At 42.9% G+C, this 12,697-nt stretch overlaps 1 protein-coding gene across 7 annotated transcripts in view; it reads left to right on the top strand.

Moving 5' to 3' along the window:
* Nucleotides 1-12,697, top strand: part of LOC139372583 (protein FAM107B-like) — a 54,059-nt gene that overhangs the window by 26,038 nt on the left and 15,324 nt on the right. Inside the window, exons 1-2 of one of the 7 annotated variants that reach the window (XM_071112367.1) lie at nucleotides 7,310-7,486; nucleotides 7,935-7,991. The exons of 1 other annotated variant lie outside the window; for it this stretch is intronic. The gene's annotated coding sequence lies outside the window, so the exon portion shown is untranslated. Of the gene's footprint in view, nucleotides 1-7,231; nucleotides 7,837-7,934; nucleotides 7,992-12,697 lie in introns of those variants that run through there. 5 more of the 7 variants (XM_071112358.1, XM_071112390.1, XM_071112347.1 and 2 more) reach the window with 5 other exon arrangements.

Here is a 12,697-nt window from a genome sequence, read left to right as displayed (position 1 = left end):
TTCCAACTTCAACTGTACATGTTTCAAGCAGACTTCCATAGTCCCTATGCCCAAGAACACCAAGGTAACATGCTTAAATGACTACCGACCCATAGCAATCACATCTGTAGCCATGAACTGTTTTGAAAGGCCGGTCATGGCTCACATCAACACTATCATTCCAGAAACCCTGGACCCACTCAAATAGCATACCGCCCCAACAGATCCACAGATGACGCAATCTCTATTGCACTCCACACTGCATTTTCCCACCTTGACAAAAGGAACACCTTTGTGAGTATACTGTTCATTGACTACAGTTCAGAGTTCAATACCATAGTGCCCACAAATCTCATCACTAAGCTAAGGACCCTGGGTGTAAACACCTCCCTCTGCAACTGGATCCTGGACTTCCTGATGGGCCGCCCCGAGGTGGTAAGGATAGGTAACAACACATCTGCCATGCTGATCCTCAACATGGGGGCCCCTCAAGGGTGCATTCTTAGTCCCCTCCTGTACTCCATGTTCACCCATGACTGCGTGGCCAAGCAGGACATCAACGTCATTAATAAATTTGCAGACGACACAACGGTGGTAGGCCTGATCACCAACAATGATGAGACAGTTTATAGTGAGGAGGTCAGAGACCTGGCAGTGTGGTGCCAGGACAACAACCTCTCCCTCAATGTGATCAAGACAAAGGAGATAATTGTGGACAACAGAAAAGAAGGGCAGAGCACGCCCCTATTCTCATCGATGGAGCAGGTTGAGAGCTACAAGTTCCTTGGTGTTCACATCACCAAAAAACTATCATTGTCCAAACACACCAAGACAGTCATGAAGAGGGCACGAAAATGCCTATTCCCCCTCAGGAGACTGAAAATATTTGTCATGGATCCTCAAAAAGTTATACTGCTGCAACATCGAGAGCCTCCTGACTGGTTGCATCAACACCTGGTATGGCAACTGCTCAGCATCAGACTGCAACGCGCTACAGAGGGTAGTGCGTACGGCCAAGTACATCACTGGGTCCAAGAGTCCTGCCATCCAGGTGTTCTATACCAGGCGGTGTCAGAGGAAGGCCCTAAAAATTGCCAACAACTCCAGCCACCCTAGTCATAGACTGTTCTCTCTGCTACCGCATGGGAATTGGTACCGGAGCGCCAAGTCTATGTCTAAAAGGCTCCTTTACAGCTTCTACAACCAAGCCATAAGAATGCAGAACAGCTAATCAAATTGCTACCTGGGCTACTTGTATTGACCTCCCCTTTTTACGCAGCTGCTACACACTGTTTATTATCTATGCAGTAGATTGGCCTGTACTGAAGAGCTCAGTGACTTTCAACGTGGCATCGTCATAGGATGTAGCCCTTTCCAACAAGTCACTTTGTCAAATTTCTGTCCTGCTAGAGCTGTCCCGGTCAACTGTAAGTGCTGTTATTGAAGTGGAAACATCTAGGAGAAACAAAGGGGTAGGCCACACAATCTCACAGAACAGGACCACTGAATGCTGAAACGCGTAGTGCATAACAATTGTCTGTCCTCATTTGCAACACTCACTACCGAGTTCCAAACGGCCTCTGGAAGCAACTTCAGCATAAGAACAGTTCGTTGGGAACTTCATGAAATGGGTTTCCATGGCCTAGCAGCTACATAGAAGCCTAAGATCACCATGTGCAATGCCAAGCGTCGGCTGGAGTGGCGTAAAGCTCGCCACCATTGGACTCTGGAGCAGTGGAAATGCGTTCTCTGGAGTGATGAATCACGCTTCACCATCTGGCAGTCCGATTGACAAATCTGGGATTGGCAGATGCCAGGAAAACGTTACCTTCCCAAATGCAAAAGTTGAAGGAGGAAAAACGGTCTGGGAATGTTTTTCATGGTTTGGGCTATGCCGCATAATTCAAGTGAAGGGAAATCTTAACGCTGCAGCATACAATGACATTCTAGATGATTCTGTGATTGCAAATTTGTGGCAACAGATTGGGGAAGGCCCATTCCTGTTTCATTATGACAATGCCCCCATGCACAAAGTGAGGTAGATACAGAAATGTTTTGTTGAGATCAGTGTGGAAGAACTTGACTGACCTGAACAAAGCCCTGACTTAAACCTCATCGAACACCTTTGGGATTAATTGGATCGCCGACTGCAAGCCAGGCATAATCGCCAAACATCCATTCCCGACCTCACTAATGCTCTTGTTGCTTAATGGAAGCAAGTCCCCGCAGCTAGTGGAAAGCCTTCCCAAAAGAGTGGAGGCTGTTATTGCAGGAAAGGGGGGACCAACTCCATATTAAAACATCTTGATGCACCCATCCCGTTACCGGAATCATTTTCTTCAACATCGGCTGAATTGCAGAGCGCCAAATTCAAATTAAATTACAAAAAATATTTAATTTTCATGAAATCACAAGTGCAAAATAGCAAAACAGAGCTTAGCTTGTTGTTAATCCACCTGGCGTGTCAGATTTTAAAAAATATTTTCGCCGAAAGCATACCAAGCTTTTATGTAAGGACATCTCTCTCAGTAGACAAAACATTACAAACAGCTAGCAGCCAAGTAGATTGGTCACGAAAGTCAGAAAATAAATAAAATTAATCGCTTACCTTTGATGATCTTCGGATGTTTGCACTCACGAGACTCCCAGTTACACAATAAATGTTCCTTTTGTTCCATAAACATTATTTTTATATCCAAAATGCCTCCATTTGGTTGGCACGTTATGTTCAGAAATCCACAGGCTCGAGCAGTCAAGACTGGGCAGATGAAAATTCCAAATAGTATCCGTAAAATTCGTAGAAACATGTCAAAAAAAAATTATAATCAATCCTCAGGTTGTTTTTACAATATATAATCTATAATATTTCAACCGGAACTGTAGCTTCTTCAATAGGAGAGAGAGAGAAAATGTCTGCTCCAAGCTGTTGCGCATGCGAAACGCTGCTGGCACCCAGCCATCCAATGCCGTGATGTGATCTTTCTCACTCATTTTTCAAAATAAAAGCCTGAAACTATGTCTTAAGACTGTTCACACAATGGGGAAGCCATAGGAAAAGGAAACTGGTTGATATCCCTTTAAATGGAGCGAAGGCAGGCTATGGAACAGAGAGCTTTCAGGAAAAACAGCACTTTCGGGTTGGATTTTCCTCAGGTTTTCGCCTGCAATATCAGTTCTGTTATTACTCACAGACAATATTGTGACAGTTTTGGAAACGTTAGAGTGTTTTCTATCCTAATCTGACAATTATATGCATATTCTAGATTCTGGGCCTGAGAAATAGGCAGTTTCATTTGGGTACATTTTTCATCCAAACATCAAAATACTGCCCCCTACACTCAACAAGTTTATGCCTATGCTTTTGGAATGAGACGTTCAACAAGCAGCTGTTCACATACCTTTGGCCATATAGTGTATGTAGGACAGGCCTCCAGTCCTTCACAACTAAGTCACACAGAGAAGGACTTTGTATGTACCATCATTTACTATCTATCCATCAACATTGACTGGACTGCATACAAGCTTACATGGAACACACACACAAAACAGATAGCAACAGTGAGAAAATTGTTTCCCATAATTGCTATTAGTATTGTTTCACATTGTAGGCTATAACTACATTACTGGGTTCAGCTCTGATGTTTAGTCTAGCTATTGAAACTATCATGGACTGAAAGTCATTAGAGCATTCCACATAGCCTATTAACGTTTTTTAGGAGACATGTTCACTACATTTGTCAATAACTGCATAGAACAACCAAAAGCAACGTACCAACTAACAGTCATGAATAACATGGTTTTGAGAGTCCAATAATCTGGGAGGAACAGAGAGAGTCACTATCACTCACAGGAAGACAACCCAGTTACCATGTTTTAAGATAACCACCACTTCCTGTTTAAAGAGAAGGCCCTTGGTGGTCTCAGGAGCAATGGTTGTAGCTGAAATCACACACACACACACACACACACACACACACGTCAGTTTGTGGGAAAAAGTCCTGTGATGATAGTAGAAGCAGCTGTGTCTGAGATATGAGATAGTCAGACAGGGCCAAGACACACACAGTGGAAACACAGCTAGCCAGTCAACAGCATCCCAGTGAGAACAAAACAGTATTTGAGGTCATGACAAGTGGGATGTATACGGGGGGTACAGGGCAACAGAAGACGAACAGCAGAGGGGCAAATGATCTTGGAGATTGGGAAAGGGCCGATAAACCAGGGGGAATGTTTGCGGGACTCCACCCAGAGTAGTCTTGAGAAGAGCCGACCTGGCTCTCTTCCAGGTACGACGACAGTGACGGACAAACATCTGGGCCGACGGTATGCCGACCTCTTCCTCTTGCTCTGGGAAGAGCGGGGGCTGATAACCCAGGGAACATTCAAATGGCGAGAGACCCATGGCAGAGCAAGGAAGGGTGTTGAGGGCATATTCGACCCACACTAGTTGGCGGAGTCCAGGCAGCAAAGAGTCGTCTCCAGGTCTAGGTTGGCTCGCTCCGACTGGCCGTTGGACTATGGGTGAAGCGAGAGCCCTCCTGAAGTAACAAACGTTTATTAATAGAACAGGGGGCAGGCAAAATGACAAGTCAAGGTCAAGCAGAGGTCAGTAATCCAGATCAGAGTCCAAAAGGTACAGAACGGCAGGCAGTCTCGGGGTCAGGGCAGGCGGAGATCAATAATCCAGGGTGGTGTGACAAGGTACAGAATGGCAGGCAGGCTCAGGGTCAGGGCCGGCAGAATGGTCAAAACCGGGAAAACTAGAAAACAGGAACTAGAAAAAGACAAGAGCAAGGGGAAAACGCTGGTAGGCTTGACGAACAAAATGAACTGGCAACAGACAAACAGAGAACACAAGTATAAATACACTGGGCATAATGGGGAAGATGGGCGACACCTGGAGGGGGGTGGAGATGTTATGTCCATCGTTAGATGAATGAGACCAAGGCGCAGCGTGGAAAGTGTTCATGATTTTTAATACTGAACTCCGACAAAACAACAAAATACAAAACCGAACGTCAAGTTCTGCAGGGCTAGACAGCCACTATGCAAAAACAAGATCCCAAAATCTAAGGTTTGAAAAAGGGCTGCCTAAGTATGATCCCCAATCAGAGGCAACGATAAACAGCTGCCTCTGATTGGTAACCATACTAGGCCAACAAAGAAATAGAAACATAGATTTGCCCACCCAAGTCACACCCTGACCTAACCAAATTGAGAATAAAAAAGTATCTCTAAGGTCAGGGCAAGCACAATGACAGGTGAAACAGATCAGGGTGTGACAATGTTACTAATTTGTTGTGCTTAAGATCCCAGAGTTGATCTGTAACAGAGATATCTATGACAAAGTTCACATGTAGCTGTCTAAGTTTAGCGTCAGGCATTGATTTTCCATTCCTGAGGCTTGAAAAATTGTCACCATGGACATGGAAATGTCTTGATTGTATGGGTTAATGGTATCAACAGTGTTTAGGGTACATAAATTACCTGGTATTTACTTAGAAATGTACTAAGTAAATACCAGGTAATTTACTAATTTACTAATTTACTATTTACTTAGAAAGATACCAGTTGCATAAAATTATTTTATATATCAAGAATTACCCATTCATGACTTCCTTGTAAATGCCAGCTAATTTCTGTTTCATAAAATAAAGTATTCTAATGAACCACACAACTTTAACATTTTAGCCATTTCGCAGACGATCTTATCCAGAGCAATTAGGGTTAAGATCCTTGCTCAAGGGCATGCTTACCTTCCTACACTTAAATGTTTCCATGACAATCCTCAACTGAAAATTAAGTTAAGCAAGTCTTGAATAAACAATGACTACATTGCAAGACTATATGACTTCATATGACTGTTTGGATTTGAATCTGGTTTCATCTGCGCACAATAATAGAGTTTTAGCCCACTTAGCCAAAACCCAGGCATTAGTATAGGGACGTATTGCATGTCTTCAGGTTTAGGCAAGCTTACTCATCAGAGATCTTAGTGTACTTCTGTCGTCAGAAGCTCTGCATGAGTTATGCAATACAATATCAAGTAATACTTGCTCTCAATGATTAATCAGAGGTCTACCTGCTCTCAAAGATTATTCAGAGTCCTACATTCTCTCACTCTCAATGATTAGTCATAATCCTAACTATGTACTTACACTATATTTAATTCCTATGATGTCTCTCTCTGTCTCCACCTGTTTCCTGAATGATGGAAGGCTGCAGTAACAGTGGTCTCTGGTGGGAGTGTCCTCTCAGTCAGTGGTGACCTCGTCATGACTCACTGCATTGTTCACACACGCACGCACGCACCACACACACACACACACACACACACACGCACACGCACTCGCACTCGCACTCGCACTCGCACACACACACACACACATGCATATTGACACCATACACTCACACATAGACATTCTTTCACAATCTGCCACTCTGTTTATTATCTATACTGATTGCCTAGTCACATTTACCCCTACCTATATGTACATATACCTCAATTACCTCAACTACCTCATACCCCTGCATGTTACTCGGTAAGGTAATCCTTGTACATAGCCTCATCATTGTTATTTTATTATGTTACTATTAAAATGATAGATTTTTTACTTGTTAACTCTGCATTCATGGGAAAGGGCAAATAAGTAAGCATTTCACGGTAAAGTCTACACCTGTTGTATTCAAAGCATGTGACCAATAACATTTGATTGAACCCCTTTGGCCCCCTCTCACATGTTCAGACTTCAGTCTCCCCAACAACACACACAGAATCCTGGACCACCATGCCTATCAGTGGGCCTGGCCATGTGGTCACCGGGGAGATAGTAGCCTAGTCTGAAACGGGCAGATCTCTAGTGGTTTCAAACAGCAGCTTAAACAGGAGGAGGTAGCTGAGCAGACCCAGTAGTGGCTGATCTGTATGAAGATTAACTACTCTACCGCAGCAACATTTAGTCTGCTAACTAATACAATACAATACACACATGTTCTGATAATAGTTGGGATATTTAGCTGAACAAATTCAGTAACATTTTTGAGCGCAAACGTATAAAATTAGTAGATGAAAAGTAGCTTATTAACCTTAAAGGTTTTCTATGTAACGGATGGATGCACTCTTTATATGTGGGTGCCGCTCTGTATTGTGTGTTGCGCGCGCCATCTCCCAGCCACAGCCCATAGCTACCCTGCCACGCCCCGCCCCGGGCGTAAGGGGTCTCCCCCATAGAATGTAAAAAAAATATGTTTGAGCTTGAGCAGATAGAGAAAGAGAGGAGGAGTATGACATCACAATGGCCCGCCCATTCAGCATTAATCTATATTTTCTATGGGTCCCGAGTGTGTATGTGTGTGCAGTTGAACAGTTTCGAAGGAGAAAGCAGAATAGCAGGCAAACCTAAACGGAGAAGTGATCTGGAGACGCACCAATGAGGTTAAAAACCACGTTGTCCTTTTAATTATGAAACTAGTCCATTTGGAGAAGTAACGTCGGGATCGAGTTTAGGTAGGTGTGTGTGTGTGGGGGGGGAGGTGTGCGTGCGCGCGCGTTTTTGATCTGTCTGAGCGCACAGTACACAAAGCAGTGCGCCTGCTTTGGTTATAACATATACATTGGGCCGCGTGTAGTGTTCGATATATAATAATCTAGTTTTGTTTAATATTCTTAAAACAAAGCCGCAATGACAAGTGTTGTATTGGAGGTTATAGAAAAAAACTGAAACTCGGGGCTCATTGTTGCTTCAGAAGTGCATGTTGTTTTTCTTACGAACGGGACAGTGAAGAAAGAAGCAGCATACATTTAGAATCAGGCCGTTGTTTCGCCCATCTGTCTGCCTCCAATCAATCCTTATAAACGTGAGGAAGTTTAACCTATGAGTTTATGAAACATGTTATTTTAAATCTTATGAAGGAATGTGTGTGAGTGATTTTCTGTACTTATTTGATATCGACAGATAGGACTGCAGGCTACATATTGTTACTGAAGTGGGCTAAGATTCCCGCTTTATCAGGTAGGTGCCTTTTGTTATTTTGGAGTTGGATAGCTGAAGTCTGAGTGATCAACTGTTTATGAGATTGTGTGTGTCCCAGTGTTTGACAGCATCATATAGACATGCCATGATGAACTGCTCTGCTGTCTGGAGCACATGGCCCTAGTAATCACTGACACACTGGTCTATCATTGTCAACCAGAAATCCACTGTGTGTGTGTGTGTGTGTGTGTGTGTGTAGTCAGTAATAACATATAGACAAGGCTCCTTCTGACAGCTACAGTAGTCAAACTTGAACCATACTCAACTCAGAAGTATCTCATCTATCAGACAGAAGTGAAGCAAGGTATGGGAGAGAGTCAATCTCGAGGTCCATAAAATATTATATTCTACAGATACTATTTGGAATTGACTCGGAACTCAGAACCACATCTTAAGTAAACAAGTCATTGGGTCACAGAGGAAATAATTGTCTCTAATAATAATTTCTCTGAAGTACACGTACAGTAATCAAAGGCTGCCATAGAGTTGGAGGGGATAAATATGAATAAAGGGTGAGCAAAAGAGAAGGAGATGGGAGAGATGAGTGAAATAGATGAATAAGAGAAAGGGAGAATATGAATGAGTGAGTTGCACTGTGTTCCAGAGTAGAGAGAGTGAGTGAGTGGGGAAGAGAGGGAAGTGCCAACACATGTGGTAGTCATTTAGAAGGCAGTTTGCTTTACATCTGTTTTCTGATCTTTGAACTACCCCCTCCTTTTCTCTCTTTTTCTCTCTCTATCTTGCTCTCGCTTCCCCTGATCCTGCTCTTTCTTTGTTCATCATGTTTCCCGTATGGGACACGGACACACACACACACACACACACACACAACACACACACACACACACACACACACACACACACACACACGCGGGTTCCATGGGTTCTCCATGGAATGCAGACATATCATCCCCAGTGATATATCAAGGATATACATTACCAACTGCAACGTGCAGCAATACGCCACAAATAGATGTCTGTCTCAGGTATTCTGGAATGGAATGTGTCCCTGTCTCAGGTATTCTGGAATGGAATGTGTCCCTGTCTCAGGTATTCTGGAATGGAATGTGTCCCTGTCACAGGTACTCTGGAATGGCATTGGTCCATATCGCCGGTATTCTGGAATGGAATGTGTCCTTGTCTCTGTTATTCTGGAATGGAATTTGTCCATATCTCAGAATGCACATGTGTGTTTAGGGCCCTCTAGGTATATACTGTACATCAATCAGTGTGCCATATTTCTCTGTGTCGCTGTGCGGTTGGAGTAGGACAACCATGTTCATTAGTCAGCAGACTATTCTGAGCAGACCTATACTGCCAATGCTGCACATACCTCCCTCTAGCTCTATCCTGGTCTAGTTCTCTCTCTCTCTGATTTAGTTTCCACTAACCTCCTCCCATATGATTAGCATTTATGAGCCGTAAAGTCTACCTTGTTGCTTATGTGTCTTTGTCTGCGTATTCGTGTGTTTCTTTGTGCAAAGAGCTGGTCTTTTAGGACTTGATCTGCCTCAGATGACTCCGCTAGAGTTGGAGGTTGTGAGTCTGATTGCCACATGCTCCACATATATATTTGTCTTGGATAAAATCATCTGATCATGTCATAATAAAGACTTGTCTTTGTTATGTGCTCTACAACCACTGGTTTCCTGACAGTAGATCACTTTGCTGAATATGATCTGGATATATGTGTATAGGCTAGGCTAGGCTACATATGATACAGTGCAGATGGAAAGTTTGGTAACATAATGATTCTGTTACCAAACGTTGCATTTGTACTGTTCTTCAAGTGAAATGTGTTTTTGTAAAATGTTCTGTGTAAATTGTTAAACGTAGTCCTTGTGGATAGAGTTGTATGCTGTGTTAAAGTTTTGAATCAGCGTAATTCCTTTACCATGGAATTGCCCATAACCTAGAAGCCACGCAATGAAGTGATAGAACCCTAGAACACAAAGGATTTATTTACACCATGCTGGCGCTATGGTTGCCATGGATCCACATTATGGCGGCATGGGGAGGAGGGGGGGATCTCTCCCCTTCCCTCTGTGTGTACTAGACTTGATGATAGAGCTGAGGGCTGGAGGCGGTCACACACCTGCAACATGTTTTACTCTCTCTTTCTGCCCTACAAATGGTGTTCAATAACATGAATAAAACAAAGGATGGGGCCATACAACATGTGCTTACACACTTACACACCAACACAGTTGTATTAGTACATATTCATACACTACAATCTCTGAATGTTTATGGCATGGAACAAAGACACGAATGCATGCACACGCACACAACTTCTCTATGGTGTTGCATTGATTTCTCTTCATTGGTTTAGGAGGCTCAATCAGAATAAAGTACCATTACCACACCAGCCACTCTATATTTAAAAGAAAATGGGTTTACACACTGACACACACACACACACACACACACACACAGAAACACAGAGAGACTCTAAAAGCTCCCCTCCCAACAGTAAGAGAGCTCGTCGGGCTGAAGGATACAGGACAATGGGAGTTTGAGCTACATTCATTAGATTAACACCTAGGCTGAATCATATGATAAGACACATGATCCTGTATTATTTAACACACACACACACACACACACACACACACACACACACACACACAGTCTTTCTTCAGAATGGAGGTACAGGACCGCATTACTGTACTCTTTGAGCTCAGTCAGAAACTAAAGTCACAAAGTAGGCCAACTAACTAACTGTTCATAGTTATTATAATGGGCAAGAGTTTCAGAGCCGTAATTTGTATTTGTATTTATTATGGATCCCCATTATCTGCTGCCAAGGCAGAAGCTACTAATCCTAGGGTCCAGCAAAATTAAGGCAGTTTATACAATTTTAAAAACATTACAATACATTCACAGATTTCACAACACACTGTGTGCCCTCAGGCCCCAACTCCACCACTACCACATATCTACAGTACAAAATCCATGTGTACAGTGGGGCAAAAAAGTATTTAGTCAGCCACCAATTGTGCAAGTTCTCCCACTTAAAAAGATGAGAGAGACCTGTAATTTTCATCATAGGTACACTTCAACTATGACAGACAAAATGAGAAGTCAAAATCCAGAAAATCACATTGTAGGATTTGTAATGATTTTTTTTGCAAATTGTGGTGGAAAATAAGTATTTGGTCAATAACAAAAGTTTATCTCAATACTTTGTTATATACCCTTTGTTGGCAATGACAGAGGTCAAACGTTTTCTGTAAGTCTTCACAAGGTTTTCACACTGTTGCTGGTATTTTGGTCCATTCCTCCATGAAGATCTCCTCTAGAGCAGTGATGTTTTGGGGCTGTTGCTGGGCAACATGGACTTTCAACTCCCTCCAAAGATTTTCTATGGAATTGAGATCTGGAGACTGGCTAGGCCACTCCAGGACCTTGAAATGCTTCTTACGAAGCCACTTCTTCGTTGCCCGGGCGGTGTGTTTGGGATCATTGTCATGCTGAAAGACCCAGCCACGTTTCATCTTCAATGCCCTTGCTGATGGAAGGAGGTTTTCACTCAAAATCTCACGATACATATCCCCATTCATTCTTTCATTTTACAAGGATCAGTCGTCATGGTCCCTTTGCAGAAAAACAGCCCCAAAGCATGATGTTTCCACCCCCATGCTTCACAGTAGGTATGGTGTTCTTTGGATGCAACTCAGCATTCTTTGTCCTCCAAACACAACGAGTTTTTACCAAAAAGTTATATTTTTGTTTAATCTGACCATTTGACATTCTCCCAATCTTCTTCTGGATCATCCAAATACTCTCTAGCAAACTTCAGACGGGCCTGGACATGTACTGGCTTAAGCAGGGGGACACGTCTGGCACTGCAGGATTTGAGTCCCTGGCGGCGTAGTGTGTTACAGATGGTAGGCTTTGTTACTTTGATCCCAGCTCTCTGTAGGTCATTCACTAGGTCCCCCCGTGTGGTTCTGGGATTTTTGCTCAACGTACTTGTGATCATTTTGACCCCACGGGGTGAGATCTTGTGTGGAGCCCCAGATCGAGGGAGATTATCAGGGGTCTTGTATGTCTTCCATTTCCTAATAATTGCTCCCACAGTTGATTTCTTCAAACCAAGCTGCTTACCTATTGCAGATTCAGTCTTCCCAGCCTGGTGCAGGTCTACAATTTTGTTTCTGGTGTCCATTGACAGCTCTTTGGTCTTGGCCATAGTGGAGTTTGGCGTGTGACTGTTTGAGGTTGTGAACAGGTGACTTTTATACTGATAACAAATTCAAACAGGTGCCATTAATACAGGTAACTAGTGGAGGACAGAGGAGCCTCTTAAATAAGAAGTTACAGGTCTGTGATAGCCAGAAATCTTGCTTGTTTGTAGATGACCAAATACTTATTTTCCACCATAATTTGCAAATAAATTCATTAAAAATCCTAAAATGTGATTTTCTGGATTTTTTTCCCTAATTTTGTCTGTCATAGTTGAAGTGTACCTTTGATGAAAATTACAGGCCTCTCTCATCTTTTTAAGTGGGAGAACTTTCACAATTGGTGGCTGACTAAATACTTTTTTGCCCCACTGTACGTGTGTGTATAGTGCGTATGTTATCGTGTGTGTGTGTATGCATATGTATGTGCCTATGTTTATGTTGCTTCACAGTCCCCGATGTTCCATAAGGTGTAATTTGATCTGGTTTTTAAATCTA

The sequence above is a fragment of the Oncorhynchus clarkii genome, chromosome 2, assembly GCF_045791955.1.
Source record: "Oncorhynchus clarkii lewisi isolate Uvic-CL-2024 chromosome 2, UVic_Ocla_1.0, whole genome shotgun sequence".
Lineage (NCBI taxonomy): Eukaryota > Metazoa > Chordata > Actinopteri > Salmoniformes > Salmonidae > Oncorhynchus > Oncorhynchus clarkii.
Note: the sequence above shows the minus strand (reverse complement) of the source record. Positions and strands in the feature narration are given on the sequence as shown.